Source organism: Argopecten irradians, chromosome 6 (assembly GCF_041381155.1).
Source record: "Argopecten irradians isolate NY chromosome 6, Ai_NY, whole genome shotgun sequence".
NCBI classification, from domain to species: domain Eukaryota; kingdom Metazoa; phylum Mollusca; class Bivalvia; order Pectinida; family Pectinidae; genus Argopecten; species Argopecten irradians.
This window is the reverse complement of record NC_091139.1, coordinates 7184604-7195979: the sequence shown is the minus strand read 5'-3', so window position 1 is coordinate 7195979 and position 11376 is coordinate 7184604. Positions and strand designations below refer to the sequence as shown.

The following is an 11376-nucleotide window of genomic DNA, read 5'->3' as shown; positions in this document are numbered from 1 at the left end:
ATATTGACCCATTATAATGTTGTATTTGTACATGTGTATTGTCACATTTTAATATTGTTTGTAATGTATTTCAGTTTGTATATTGTAATATTGTAATGAAATGTTTGTAATTGTTGCATTGTAATGTTATGTGTTTGTATAGTCAATTTTTACATATTGTTTTCCTTTTTAATCCTATGCATTACCAGTGCTTTGTTTCTAAACCATAATAAAAATTCTGCATGTAACCGTTTCTAGTCCTTGTGTTTATTTCACGTAACAAAAGAGAGTCGAGTGACTGTCAAACATCGTTTTTTCCCCTTGTCGAGTCAATGCAACTCATGATAATCAAGCCACGTCTATGGTGTTGTTGTGTTGTCGCCTTGTCGTGTTGTCGCCTTGTCGAGTTGTCGCGGTCTCAAACTGCGACAACCCGAGATTTATCAGTTAAAATGTCGACTAGTCGCGTTTTCGAACCGCGACAAGTCGACAACACGACAAGACGACAAGTCGACAACACGACAAGTCGACATTTCAAACACGCTAATTAGCGCGTACAGAATCTCGTGTTGTCGCGGTAAAATGTCGACTTGTCGTGTTGTCGAGTTGTCGACTTGTCGTGTTGTCGCCTTGTCGTGTTGTCGACTTGTCGTATTGTCGAGTTGTCGACTTGTCGCCTTCCTGTACACATGCGCAAACAATGGATAACACTCGCCATATTGGATTGCTAATGAAAATAATTGTGTGCATGTGTTTGTACCTAGATGAAGAAATTTGATAGCAATTTCTTTACGGAGAGTTGTCAAAGTATTTTTCTTTGAACTATGAATTTCAATAATTTGTTTATTATATGATAATCGTGTAATAATGGTCTGGTCACGCCGTCTGATTAGTACGCAGTAATCGTCATCTGTTAATTTTAAGGTCACTTGAACCGCTAAGGCCTAATAGTTCAAAGGCCCGTTAATCCGAAAATTAAAAAAATATTGCAATTTTGTGGTGGCATATTTCTGCCATCGATTTGCCGACTTACGACTTAATAATGTCGACATCGTTAAGGCATTAAGTCGAAATCATATCGGAATATGTCGACATAAACAGAAGAATATGTCGACTTACCACATGTACATGCCCACATAATGAATCCAAGATATTTATGTAGACAGTCGGTAACTCGGCGATTAATGTGTTTATGCTCGGGTGTGACACCGACTTGTCAGTTATTGATGTCGACATCTAAACTAAAAGATGTCGACATCTGGTCTTGAAAGTGGAAATCAAAGGCCACCCTTTCATAGAGCACTGTGTATATGCAGCAAAAGCCATACAGCAGAGATCGACGTTGATTTTGTTAATTCAAGTTTTTATTCATTTGATTTCAAAAAAAAAAAAAATGTGATCCTGCACATCCCGGCCATGAAACTGTAGCCTGCGTGTACGTAGCTGTTAGCCCGAGCTAAGGAAGTGTACAACGAATTATTAATATATATATAACCGTGGGTTGAAAATTCGTTTCAAAGCTGTGTGTGTGTTTTGTTGATTGGCATTCGTACCAAGTCCATGTAGTACATACCGTACTATACTATATTAAAAGAATGAATGAAAATAAAAATAAAAAAAAATAAAATAAAAAAAAGATTTTTTTATGTTGTATTTTCTTGTGAATCCCGAAAAAAACCAGTTACGTAATTTAAAAGCCATAAAGGTCACAGTACAGGTACACAATACACGTTGGGAAACCAGCTTTACTTGTTAGCTTGGCCTACATAAATATTTACATCCCTCGATCAGAGATTTAAATGTAAATCTCTGCCTCGATACACTTATATAAAGGCACAACGAATTTTTGTTACGGTCTTAATGGTCAGATTCAAACTTTGGGCTTAAAAATCCTCCAGGAACGCGGTTTTAAACTCCCAACTCGCGATACATCTGCATCTATTTTTCGTAGTAAAAATATGCGTTCTTTGTAGTCAAACGTAGTAAAAAAAAGTCACGTGCTTATACCTCATTCATGCCATTGGCCGGAATATACAATTGTATTATGGGTAACTAGTGATCACGTGATTTTGTGTTTACTTCCAAATATGGTGATAGTTTGCTTGCCATTTCTTCGGAGAAATTGATTTATTTGAAAATATTTAGACTCCAAAATATTATTAATATTGCATGCTTATCATTTGACTTGCACATATGCACTGTTTTACTACAAATAATGAACTGAAATGAGTTGTAAAACTGCCATTTTCACGTTTTGTAAATAAATGATATAATACGAATTGACCAATTCAATAGGTCTAACCGTCTAATCTAAAATCAGCGAAGATCGGCTACTCCCGGCTAAATTCGTAGAATTCTAAATTTATATTTATATATATTATTACCTGCTTTAGGGCTCAGAACATATACATATAACACAGAGTAAATAAGGCCAAAGTATGTATAAATACCAGGTCAGAGAAATCACTCTATTTGGAAGTAAACACACACTCATGTGATCACTAGTTACCCACTAATACAATTCCATATTTATTTCGGCCAATGGCATGAATGAGGTACATTGTATAATCACGTGACTTGTTTTACTACGTTTTACTACAAAGAACGCGTGTTTTGTACAATTATGGGGAAAATCCTCCGCGGATCGTGGTTTCATTTCCACCATTTGAAATTGTTAGCAATACTATCATATCATAGTTTATTTTCCATATTATTTCCAAACAAATAGTTATATATTGGAAATCTAATACATATGTACACATATACTAAGAAACACGGGCTTATGTGCTTACATGGAAGGTCTCAAGGCCCTCTACCAATATTGTGAATTTCATGGCCCTGGGGTCTCGGAATTTTCCCCAGGGGATAGGGTCTTTACCATAGTTTATATAGGAGACATATTTATTTGTTTGTTTAAAAGCAAAACATTATTCATAACTGTGCATATCGGAATTCAGGTGACTGTTAGACATTCTCAACTCTCATCCATTTGTAAAAAATTCAAATTTTAACAAACTTCTTCTCCACAACACGGTTTTTCTCATTTTACAGCAAGTACAAAAACAACAACAATCAAATTACAATCATGAATATTTTGTATTGATATTATTTTTTTTTTGCAAATTTTCAGCAAAACAAACATGTTTCAAATTAAATTAATACACATATTTGATTAATATATTTGATCTGCATTCATTATTGAATTTAAAAAAAAAAATTAAAAAAACTTTATAACATAGCAAAGGTACATGGTTTGTCATTTTAATCAAGGGAGATAAATCCGATTTGAAGGATTTTCCACAAAGTGGAAAAGTTAAAGCCGCATAATCCGTATCTTTCAGGGTCCGTAAATCAACAAAAGAAAATTAGGGTACATATATTATAAAAAGTTATCAACTTTCCCCTAATTACACACCCAAAAAGTCCCGAGTTCAAAAGAAATTAATGATTAAAAATTCGATATCCAGAGTGTTTGAATAATTCACTTTCCATGCATTATTCAACCAAAATTTAGACTGGTACATTTCCTGGTCAACATCAATTATAATTTCAACACAAATTTATTAGATGATGTTTCAAGTAATTGTCGAGTATATTTACATGAACTTTGACATCTGCCATGGCACAACATGTAATCTTCAATTTATCAATGTTTCACAATCAAAGTCTACTCTAAGCCTTCTGTTTCAAATGGTGGAAATGAAACCACGATCCGCGGGGGATTTTCCCAATAATGGCACAAAACACGCGTTCTTTGTAGTCAAACGTAGTAAAACAAGTCACGTGATTATACCTCATTCATGCCATTGGCCGACATAAATATGGAATTGTATTAGTGGGTAATTAACTAGTGATCACATGAGTGCGTGTTTACTTCCAAATAGAGTGATTTCTCTGACCTGGTATTTATACATAATTAGGCCTTTTGAAGAAGATCTTATTTTCTCTGTGTTATATGTACATGTATATGTTCTGAAACCTAAAGCAGGTAATAATATATATAAATATAAATTTAGAATTCTACGAATTTAGCCGGGAGTAGCCGATCTTCGCTGATCCTAGATTAGACGGTTAGACCTATTGAATTGGTCAATTCGCATTATATCATTTATTTACAAAACGTGAAAATGACAGTTTTTATAACTCATTTCAGATCATTATTTATAGTAAAATAATACATATGTGCAAGTCAAAATGATATGCATGCAATATTAATAACATTTTGGAGTCTAAATATTTTCAAATAAATCAATTTCTCCGAAGAAATGGCAAGCAAACTATCACCATATTTGGAAGTAAACACACAATCACGTGATCACTAGTTACCCATAATACAATTGTATATCCGGCCAATGGCATGAATGAGGTATAAGCACGTGACATTTTTTTACTACGTTTTTACTACAAAAAATAGATGCAGATATATCCCGAGTTTGAGCTAAAACCGCGTCCCGCGGGAGGATTTTTAGCCCAAAGGTTGAATCTGGCCATTAAGACCGTAACAAAAATTCGTTGTGCCTTTATATAAGTGTATCGAGGGATGTAAATATTTTTATACATGTATATATGGACAGGGCAAGCTAACAAGTAAAGCTGGTTTCCAAATGGTATTGCGTATCTGTACTGTGACCTTTTTGGCTTTTAAATTACGTAACTGGTATTTTTCGTAATTCAAAAAAAAAAATGAAATCTTGAGTAATATAGTATAGTACGGTATGTACCACATGGACTTAGTACGAATGCTAATCCCACAAAGCACACACACACAGCTTTTAAACGAATTTTTCAACCCCACGGTTAATATATATTAATAAATGATTATATGCGCCAAATGATGATTGAAATTCGTTGTACAAACAGCAAGTGTCCTTTTGTCATGGTGGCATAATTGCTGCACATCGAGATTATTTTAGGTCGAGTTATGTATTGTAACGCTATTGCCGAGATAATTAAGTTCGACCTGTCGAGTGTATATCATTGAGTTTGGTTGAGAAATTTTATGTCGGCAATGTCGACAGATTTATCAATATCGGAAAGTTCGCAACTTAACATCCTCGGAAATATTTGACTTACCTTATTACGACGAGATCCTATGAATAGATTCAGTCTCGCGGATAGTGTAACTCGGACTTTGCCACCAATATGAATATGATGGAGCTATTCCGTGTTAAAACATCATCTTACCGATCATAAATATCTCAAAACAAAAGTCATAGTTATAACCTCGACTTGTCGACATAACTATCTAGTCAACAGTTGGAGTTCACCCTACATCGACCTTAAATTACTCCGATGGCAGAAATATGCCACACACTTCCCTTTTGCACTCTAACTTCCTCACTCGGAACTAACAGCTACAATGTGTACGTACACGCAGGCTACAGTTTATAGTATAGATGTCGACATCATAACTGACAAGTCGGTGTCACACCCGAGCATAAACACGAGTATAATCGCCGAGTTACCGACTTTCTACATAATTAATCTTCGGAATCATTATGTGGGCAGGTTCATGTGGTAAGTCGACTACCATTCTTCTGATTATGTCGACATCTTCCGATATGATGTCGACTTAATGCCCGTTAATTATGTCGACATCATTAAGTCGTAAGTTCGGCAACTCGTCGATGGCAAAAGAAATATGCCACCCAATATGGTCTATGCTATGTTACAAGCACCTGACTTCAGTTTTCTATATTCAAAGATAGTGGCTATTTCATATGATTTGCGCATGAGTAACAGGAAGGCGACAAGTCGACAACTCGACAACACGACAAGTCGACAACACGACAACTCGACAACACGACAAGTCGACATTTTACCGCGACAACACGATATTCTGTACGCGCTAATTAGCGTGTTTGAAATGTCGACTCGTCGTCTTGTCGTGTTGTCGACTTGTCGCGGTTCGAAAACGCGACAAGTCGACATTTTAAACTGTTAAATCTCGGGTTGTCGCAGTTTGAGACCGCGACAACTCGACAAGGCGACAACACGACAAGGCGACAACACAACAACACGAGATGGCCGTAATCAGCCACCATACACGTCCCCCCAAAATTGCAATCATTGATAATGTAAATGTTGCGACGAAATGCCCTTTGATATCATTACCTTCGGGACCGGGCACGAAGTGCAAAGCACTTCTAATGTAACACATACGTGAAAATATACAGCTTCAATTTGCGACCATTTTATATATATATATGGGGTGTGAAATCATGGGTAATTATGAATATGTTGCTTATGAAGTAAGCTCATATATAATCTGGTTAATGAAACATCTGGGTGTGCCACTCTAAGGTCTTGCCTTCAATGGGGGTTTCCTTCTAAAATGGGGTGTTTGATCATAAAAGAAATGCTCCGATTTCCCACTATTGCCATTTGCTAAAAACATGTTTACATGACATCCCAACAACACCGATTTTATATTCCTTTGTGAACTTCATTACGAACACATTGAGTTCCCCAGGGTGGCGTCGTATGACCTAAGCTTTTCTTGTTATTAATATGTACATTTGAGAATATTTTTGACATTTGCAAAGGAAGCTACTTATCTAATATAAATATAAAGGATTTTTGTTGTGCGTGACCTCAACACGGGTCCATAATTGATATATGGAAATATGCATTTGAATTGAAGTAGAGAAAGTATACAGGTCATGACAACGTGACCCCTAATGGATGTTGTTAGACCCTCTCTGAAAACTAATCTTTCCATATGAGACAATAATGCCATCGGTGCTAGGACATCAAAGACATATACACATTGTTAAATGATATTTTCAATTCTGATATATATATACATACTGGTCGTTGGTTGGGAATTAATGTCAAATCCCTGTGCTCGCTCCTTTACATTACAAGTCCCTGTGGTCTACCCAATGCCCTTTCACAAAATGCTCTTACATAGATATGGTACGTGGGACGGGATTTTGTAGACTGACCACACACACACAACTTCCTTCTCCAATGTCTGATATAAATGGCGTTTCTGACGTACCGGTCGTCTTATCAATGTTGTACATTTTCACTAGGATCCATTATAACAAAACCTGAATGATTCTTAGTTTCTTAATCATGTGATCGAAATGGCACCAATTTTTATATGAACAAGTTTGTGTATCTGTAGGCCAACTATCATGGCTGTTAACTGTTTAATTGTGCCAATATCATTAGCGAAGGTTGAAGTTGTAATAACAATAAAAAACCCACACACAAAATAATACTAGTATCATCCACCAATAACTATCACTTAACATCAGTCTATATGATGTGGTCAAAAAGGGTAACCTTTGCTCTTACCTGAGCTACCTGTACAGTAACATCAGGTATGGCTTGGTGTTACTGTACAGTTAATTACGGACGGTAATGGGGGTAAAATCAAAGGTCACCTGTCCAAGTATGGCTTGGTGTTACTGTACAGTTAATTACGGACGGTAATGGGGGTATCAAAGGTCACTTATCAAGGTATGACTTGGTGTTACTGTACAGGTAATTAGAGGCGGTAAGTCAGGTAAGATAAAACGTCAAATAGTTAGGTATGGCTTGGTGTTACTGTACAGGTAATTAGAGGCGGAAAGGGAGGTAAGATCAAAGGTCACTTGTCCAGGTATGACTTGGTGTTGCTGTACAGGTATTTAGAGGCGATAAGGTAGGCAAGATCAAAGGTCACGTGTCCATGTATGGCTTGGTGTTAATGTACAGGTAATCAGAGGCGGTAAGGGGGTAAGATCAAAGGTCCCTTGTCCAGGTATGGCTTGGTGTTACTGTACAGGTAATGTAAGTTAAGGGTGACTTAATTTAAGAATCCTTTACGAAATGTGTTATTAATACGTAATTATCTCATTAGAAAGACTCCAAATGAATACTTTTATAATTATCACAATGATACATCTTAGCAGGTTGTGTGAAAATCATAATGGGAGCATTTAAGAATTGTGTCGATATTACGGGGTCACAATTTACATATCCACAACTGGACTGGACTATTTCTCCATAGTAAACACTGAAAGCCAGAGAATAAAAAAGAACTGAACACAATCACAGGCAACTAAATTCCTTTATCTGAGATTACAAGATAGAACCAACGCCCTAATCATCTCCGACAGAGTCACTATATTGTACCGTTATTCAATTCTTTTGGTCTACATCAAGGACTATTAAACTATCTCCTCATTTGTCGTCAAGACGCAGCGGTTCATTTTACAATGATACTAATTTCTAGAGTGGATATAGCGACAGTTTTATAGTTACACCTAAATACGCACCGGGAATGCCAAAAAAATTTTCCGATCCCCTTAAACACTTACTTTTATTTAACTATAACTTAAGTGTACTTTAGAATCTGAAAAAATATCATAATGTATAAATGTGTGTCTCAGGGATGTCTAATACGTTTATTATGACATTATGCTTCCTCTATCCATTGTAATTGTGAAAGAAAATAAAGTTTGAAAGATGACCTGACAGTGCTTTCTTCTACTTCAATTCAAAATGCATATATTTTCATATATCAATTATGGACTTATTGTTATCTTTTATTGGATATGTAGTTTCCTTTGCAAAATGTCAAAACTATATTCTAATGTGCATGTTAATTACAAGTAAAAAGTGCTTGCCATAGATCGCCACCCTGAGGAACTCAAACGTTTGCGTATAATGAAATTCACAAAGGAATATTGACTCGGTGTTTCTAAAATTTTTCTCAATATGCAATATAATGAACGTCACGTGTGTCTCATGTGTTAGCCAATGCCATTAGTGGAAAATCTGGGAGCATATCTAGTCCATGTGTAATAATATCAAACGACATTTTGCCACAGCATCATGTATATCTTCATTATACATGATGACACATCGCATGTGTAAATTTGGGCGTACATGAACTCGAAATTTGATTAAACATGGTTGTCGCATTGACTCGGAAAGGGAAATAACCGATGTTTTCGAATGTATACTCAGGACGACTCTTTTGAAAGAAATGAAATAAAAAGACAACACTTAACATTTTTGATAAATAGAATTTTTATTGTGGCACTTTAAGACACTGGTAATGTATAAGAAATAAGAAAGAAAAACAATTCGGAAAAATGTGACAATATATGATAAAACAGCGTTTTATTTTTGCAATATGACATTATACAAGTACAACATTACAATGTGACAATAAACAAATACAGCATTACAATGTGACAATTAACAAATACAAGCATTACAAATATGACAATAAACAAAATCACAACATTACAATGTGACAATAAACAAAATACTAGCTTTACTATGTGACAATAAACAAATAGAACATTTGAATGTGACAATATACAAATAACAACATTACCATGTGACAATAAACAACATTACAAAGTGACAATCACAAATATACACATGACAATGTGACAAAAACAAAAACAATCAATTACAATGTGCAATGGACACATTAAACATTACAAGGCGACATTATACAAATACAACATTACATATGTGACATTAAACAAAGATGATCATTTATATGTGACAATAAACAAATACAACTTTACAACATAACAAATTGACAAAGTTATATTACAATACAACATTACATAATGTGACAATATACAAATACAAACATTACAATGTGACAATATAACAAATACAACAACATTACAATGTGACAATAAACAAATACAACCATTACAATGTGACAATAAAACAAATACAACATTACAATGTGACAATCTAACCAAATACAACATTTACAATGTGACAATAATACAAATACAACATAACAAATGTGACAATAAACAAAATACAACATTACAATGTGACAATAAACAAATACAACATTACAATGTGACAAAACACAAATACAACATTTACAATGTGACAATAGACAAACACAACATTACAATGTGGACAATAAACAAATACAACATGTCAAATGTGACAATAAACAAATACAATGTACAAATAACAATGTACACTTTCCATATACAAAATAAAACAATTACAATATACATATACAACATTACATGCACACTAAGAATAGATAACTCGGTGTGTGGTATCACATCTCCCTCCAGAGGACGCTGTAGTTTGGCCGTAGACATCATGGCTAGCTCATCAGTTTCCGTGCTCCCTCGCGGACGTGGCTGGCGTCTCCAAGATCTGGTTCTCCGGCTCCCAGAGAAGTGAGGACAAGGGCAGAGACAACTCCTGTACCAATGGGCGAATGCTTGGTGTAGATCTGTACTGGTCAAAACATCCTCCGGGACACCCTGGATGATGGACTTACGGGTCAAATGTTGAAGGCCAAGGCTGTGGGCATCGTCCAGCGTGGAGAAGAAAAGTTGGCGGTCAAGGCGGAGATCAACTGGTCATCTGGAAAAAAAAAGAAAAATAGTGTTACCAAATTTTATTAGAAAAAAAATTAAAGCTGTACATATATCAGTCATAATTCTAACAGGAAGAAAAATTACAGAAAATTAATTACTTTAATGTAACGTTATTTTTTGACGATCTGTGACTATTTCAAGAAGAAAAACTAAAAAGTGAGCAATAAACGTTGTTAATTAGCTATGGTTACAAGGTTGTTCAAAATTCATACACTGTTATTTAATACACATTACCCTGGTGAATATATGTATTATAGCTGGTTTTAGGATAGGAAATTCCGCTTAAAACAGAACAGGGGACACTTTTCTAATTTCTGTATAAATTCTCAAAACAATATTATTGAATGAATTAATATGAATCAAACTGTTACAGAAAAAAGAACCATCAAAATGGTTATAAAATATCAAACTATATGATGACTTCTTATAAACTTGACAGACAATCAGAATACGACTGTATTGAAAATGTTGAAAATTGTTTCGTATTATATAAGAATATTTTTTTATTAAAAAAAAAAACAAAACAACAACAAAAAAAACAACAACAATAAACGATGAAATATAAAAGCTGACCCTGGATATCATACCTAGGAAGTTGACCCTGCTTGGTAGCTTTGTCGTGGGCTAACAGAAGACTCTGGAGCTTCTGGGGCGTAATACACAACATCAGTAGTGGTCATCTCAGCCATGGTCAGTGTAGAGTCAATTATAGAGGGTGTTATGTCTGGTGAGTTCTAGATTTTTAACAAATTCTAGAGCAGATTGAGTATTTTTTATTGGCAAGAAAATTAAGGGCCTCCCCTATTATAGATGTGGAACGTAATTACTTTGAATAGTACCGCTAAATGTGAGGAGATTTTCAATATCGGTTAAAGATCAAAGGGAAATCGGGCGGTAATTATAGATCAAAGGGTCATCTTGTCTTGGTATGGCTTGGTGTTACTGTCCAGATAAATTAGAGGTTGTTAAGGAAAGTAAGATTAAAGGTCCCTTGTCCAGGTATGGCTTGGTGTGACTGTACCAG

General features: G+C 35.1%; 1 pseudogene; it reads right to left on the bottom strand.

The window, feature by feature from the left end:
• Nucleotides 1–10024: 10024 nt before the first annotated feature.
• On the bottom strand, nucleotides 10025–11041 carry LOC138326316 (uncharacterized; annotated as a pseudogene).
• Between the last annotated feature and the right edge of the window lie 335 nt (nucleotides 11042–11376).